Consider the following 6,000-nt stretch of genomic DNA (forward strand, 5'->3'; position numbering starts at 1 on the left):
TTGATGAATGTAGGGGCCACTTTCCAAAGAGCCATGGACATAGCTTTTGCCAAGGAAATTCATGACTTCCTAGTAATATATTTAGATGACATCAATGTATTCTCAAAATCTGATAATCGACACTTAGATCATCTAAGGTAGGTTTTCATCAAATGCAGAAAGTAGGGAATTTATTTAAATCCCAAGAAATCTTTATTTGGGTTAGAAGAGGGAAAATTATTAGGGCATATAATCTCAAAATATGGTATCTGAATAGATCCTGCAAGAATAGAAGCCATCTTATAGATACAACACCCTAGGTGCATTAGAGAATTGAAAGCCTTTTTAGGGAAAATTAAATTTCTTAGGAGATTTATTTCTAGCCTAGCAAAATTTATTAGATCATTGAAAAATATGTTGAAAAAGGATTCGACCATAAAGTGGACCGTTGAGGCTAAGAAATCCTTTGAAGACATTAAGGTAGCCCTAACTAAAACACCTGTTTTGATCAGTCCAAAATTTGACAGAGATTTCATTTTATTTTCCTTTGCTTCAGAACATACAATTGTTGCAATTCTACTACAGAAAAATGATCAGGGTTATGACCAACCTATTGCCTTTTTTAGCAAAGCCCTGAGGGATGCTCCCTTAAAATACGACATAATGGAAAGGATCAAAAATACTTTTGATAAAAGGACTATAGCTGAAGATTTTTACCTAGGGGACAAAGTTCTAAAATGGGATACAAGGAGAGAAGATAAAGGTAAGCATGGGAAATTTGATTTCATGTAGAAAGGCCCATACATCATTTATGATTTCAGAGGTAACAATGCATTCTTCTTAAGAGAAATGGATGGCACAGAAGCAGAAGGAGGACCAGTGAATGGTCGAATGCTCAAACACTATATTGAACCTAGTTACTAATTTTACTTATCATTTGTACATACTTTACTTTCAAAATTCTATGGTTGATTGGATGGTGACTTTGAAGTTGAAGCCCGGAGAGAAGGCCCTAAGCTTTAAAATTTTTACTGTCATAAATAGTAATAATGAAGAAGCACCACAGGAAAATGTTGTAGGTTAATATCACATCAATACAGAAGGCCATTTATCTACAAAGTTCTTGACATTTCACTAGGAAATGCCATCCTCAAGTGGAGCCACTATTAGGTTCCTATACCAATAGGAGTCATAATTTTTGAATGACTGAGATTAAAACTTGTAATATGTACATACCATTTGCTTTTGCAATGTTTTCTATATTGAAAAATTAAAAAATTTAAAGAGGGTATGTCCTAAAATAATATTCAAAGGACAAAAAGAATAAAAAAGGTCAAAAAAGATGAAAAAATATGAACCCCAAGAAAAACAAAAGACCATGAAAGTGTGCAAGTCATAATGCCACTACTATTTACTTTTATGCATAATAAAATATTGTGTGCAGCTTGTGATCCTTGCCACAATCCATGATAGTCAAACTATTTAAACTTGCTATTTCATGTTTTCAATTTCATGTCTATAGATAGAGAATAAAAATCTGGCCAAACAGTGTAACCGTGGCAGATAATTAGATAGGTAGAGTAAATAAAAGGAGCTCAACTGCTTAGTTTAGGCCTGTGGATGTAATAAGGTTAGATTTAGTTATTTTACTATTGTAAAGAAAAGAAAAAATATTTGATAAGGGTTTGCTAGCTCAAATGCACCCTAATAAAGAGAAGTAAAAATGGTAGGATGAGTAGATGGGTAAGTAGAAGAAAGGTTGCAGAAGTATGATGGTTGATTAGACAAAAGCACATCTATCATCTTTCAACATGTATTTGAAATGTGAATGGACAATCAAGCATGCAAATGGACTTCAAGGTCAATTAATTAACTTCCTCCATTCATTTCACCTTTTACTTAACTAATTTCCCATAATAAAGTTCAAAGTGCTCAAAAACCTTTAAGTCAAAGAGGCTCAGAGCATTTCTCTGACTTTTGGAGGGACCAGACCCTCGGCTTAATGACTTAAGGACAACAAGTACTAGATTCCCCCTCATCAAACAATTCATCTCCCTTCATTCCCCCTCATTTCCCTAATAAAACCCCTTTTCCTAAGGTTAAAACACTATTTGCCTAGGGAAAGTAATCACCCCCATGGAAAACCCCTTTTCCCAAAAAACCCACAAAAACACATTACCCTAAGTATTAATGTTAATATGTGAAAAGCATTTAAATTGTGAAAAATCATTTTCTTAGTGTGTTGTGTCCCTTTTCCACCCATTCATATTAATTATTAACTTTATATATTAATTCCCGAAAACCCACTATCTCATAGATATTTAACTCCTCTATATAAAATAACCACACCCATTAGTTTAATTATAAACTATAGTATTACCCCTTATCCCTCAAAAAATATTAAAATCCCACCCTTAGTCATTAATCCCACCTTAACACGTCATTAACCCCGATACCGCTGCACTTAAGCGCCCGTCGGGCCCCCCACTACCCTCCATGTAGTTTCCCTACCCGATCACCGTGTGATCGCTTCCCTCCACATCCGACGACCCTTATCCATATCAGGCCAACCCATCCGCTGAACTATACCCACCCGAAAAAATGATTTTGCTACTGGCCCCCGATGCTACATGTCCGCCGATGAGTGGAATCGGGCAGCCTCTCCCCAATACCACCGAGCGCCCATAAGCGGTGCGATAGAAATCGTTTACTGCCCACCCACTACATGAAAAAAAGATCACTGTTCACCCTGTACCCACCAAAATTGAAATTCGCAGATAAAAGCCAAAAAGCCCCAAATCATTTGTTTTCTCTAAAATTTCAATAGTAAACCTCTGCATGCATGCACGTCGTCTACAAACATTTGAAGTTGTCAACCCACATCCAGTTGCACTCCAAAGATGCCACAGAGCACCCAATTTGCTTTCCAACCTACACAGAGCCCTTTCCACCATTTACAGTTATCAGTTGCCCTGTTCAGAGCCATTTTACCTCAATTCCAGGTATTTAAGCCACAATTCACCGAAAAACCTTGTTAATTTCGAAACCAGTTACTGAGTTTTCTTAGTTAGGATAAAAATTAATCAAAGAAGATCAAGGACTTAAACCCACTTTGTGTTGAACATTATTGCCCTAAGACACTGCAAATTACCTCCCCCATTCTCAAATCCACAAGAACTGAGAATGGTTGCCCTAATCGCCATGGATGTGAGACCCATATCTACACCACACTTAGACCTGGATCACCTCCCCTTGGCTGATAGAGATTTCCAGATAAAGGACACCACTATCAATGAATCGCCGCTCAAAGTATACTGCCAAAGTAGGGATAGATACTTGAACCAGGCTGACAAATTGGTCTGTGGGAGTCCAATTTGCCCAAGTACCAATTCCCCAGAGTCCACATTTTCCCAAAAATTGTACATTATTGCCATGCCAACTATGTCCCCAATCAAAGAGCAGTCATGTCCCCCAACTAGGCCATACTTTTCACTACCACTGTTGAATCTATAAATGAGATGCTACAACTCCAGCCTCGCCAAAACTTGACTCCCCTCTCAATTGGAGACCTGTTGGACTTATTTCCCAAGCTCAGCCCTGCAAGATTGGCCCAAGTAATCCAAACCTTCATCCTAGAAGAGAAGTATACCCCAAAAGACCCCCCTCCATATGTAGCAACTTTATTTTCTCCTTGGGGCAGAAGTATTGTAGATATGATATCTACTGTCCTGGGTTATACCACCAGTGAATATATTGATGAGATTATTTTAGCATCATGTCCATATACACTCCAGGACAATCTCCTATTGTCATATATGACTATGCTTAGTTCATAGCTGACAGGATGCATGAATAGTTCCTCAGAATGAGTAATGAAAGAGTTTTCAAATACTCCTCGTTCTTGTATCACCTTTTCCTATATTACCAGTCAGACAAATTCCCACTTAACTTGCAAAAATTGGACACCAAGGGCCAACCAAGATCAGTTATCTTCTGTACCCCATTGATTCATCAACATCCCTCCCCCTATTCATATAATGAATTCATATATTCCTTTGTCCACCCTGTGATGACCATGCTCAGTGGAACCCCACCACGAAGAATCAGTCCCAAGATTAGGAGAGTCCTTCGTCTGAACATCAATCATCGGGTGGGAGATTGGTACTTGTACCAAAACCACAGTGAAAACAAGATTTATGGCTATGATCTGGCCCCATACAAACTACCTAAATACCTCCCAATGAGGTTATTTTCCCTGGAGTACTACACGCAAACAATAAATTCAGATGAGGTAAAATAGTTAAAGCCAAAAAGAAAGCCCAGCTCAAGATCAAAGACCAATTGGGTCCTTCCAGCTGTAATAGTAGAGAAGCTGGAAAGGAGGCAGACCCGATCCTTCAGAGACTAAGATTAAAACAAAGCTTCATATGGAGATATGATCCCTTCGATTTCATCTGCAAAAGAAGGAAGAAAAACAAGATGGCTCCCTATATCCATCACCGCATCCCTGAGATAGAAAAGTATGCCAACCAATTGCAATGGGTGGAAAATAGTTTAGAGGACAGGGATAATACTGAAGTTGTTGTGGAAAACACATTAATAGATATGGAAAAAAAACTTGATGAGGATTCTTTCTTGCATGTGGTAGACCAATCAGAGGTACCAGGGAAATCAAAGGTGCCAGACCAATCAGACATACCAAACAGACTAGATACAACCATGAGAACCCCCCCTAGTTGTACAGACTCCTCTAAATGAGGAGAAAAGCCTAAAGAGAAATAGGGAAGGTACCACTACTTCAACAAGGGAAACTTCACAGGATTATGCAGAAACAAGCCAAGCTAAAAGACAGAGAATGAATCCTGTCTCTGAACAGGAATACACAGAGGAAACAACAGAGGTCACTAATGCAGAAGGAAATAGGAGTAGGCCTGCCACTCCATCTGGAGGCATGCCAGAGCCTTCCACATCACAAACTCAGATGTTGGAAAGGCAGTAAAGTATTGAGGTATCTTCCTTCAGAATGCCTGCAGATAAGGACCAAGATATTAAGGAGAGATACAAAGATATCAAGGCTAGGAATGAGAAGCTTAAGGCCCAAACATATGCACAGTATCTGAAGATGACCCCCACCAATCAAACAAGGCTAATATCAACCTTTGATGTCAAATATTGGAAAATGTAGATGACTTTCATCAAGCCAACCACTCAGTAGCGAATGACAACATCAAATTTTAAGAAAGTGGACTTTGAAGTACTGGCGAGGGATATTCATCCCATTGACCAAATTGAACTGCACAAGCAAATAGGGGAGATGATATACCCCACATTAACATTGAAGGCCATTGTTTCCCACCAATTATAGAACTCCCTAAACAATATATCAGCCCAATTTCAGTTGGAGAAGGCCTCCTCACAGGCCAAGGATAATAGAATCAAGTCCCTAGAGGACTTAGTGATTAAATTGGGACACGATCTCAAAGATGTAAAAGCTGTAGAGCAGTTGATTAAGAAGAAAAATGATGACATTGCTGCACTCAAGAAGTAGCTAAAGATACCCCAGTTGCATCACCCACACACAGAGGAAGTCCTAGAAGCAGAGCAAGGACATGAAGAGCTCATGGACTTGGTCCTAAAGCTAAACGATCAACTTAAGTAGACAGATAAGGAGCTGGACACTTTAATTGAGTCGAAGCAAAGTGACCTGGCCACAAATTCTAGAACTATCATCCCCACAGTATCTACAGTTGTTCCTTCCACACTGGCAGCATCATTGGCACCCACAGCTCCACCTTCTACACCATTGCCAATAATAGCAGAACCTATAGAAGCAACAAGTACCCAGGGAGAGAAAGCAGCAGAGTTAGTAAAAGCCATGGAAGAGATGTCTATCCAGGCTACAGAGATGAAGAGACTAAAGGAAAAGGTAGCAAGTCTAGAAACTAATTGTAAACTTGCTCAACTCCAGCAAAAGGAAGAAACACAAAAAGCACTGAGAATGGGTGAGAGAATCAAAATCCT

The sequence above is a fragment of the Pinus tabuliformis genome, chromosome Q (genome assembly GCF_031772625.1).
Source record: "Pinus tabuliformis cultivar Carrire ecotype Pingquan chromosome Q, CPIR1, whole genome shotgun sequence".
NCBI lineage: Eukaryota > Viridiplantae > Streptophyta > Pinopsida > Pinales > Pinaceae > Pinus > Pinus tabuliformis.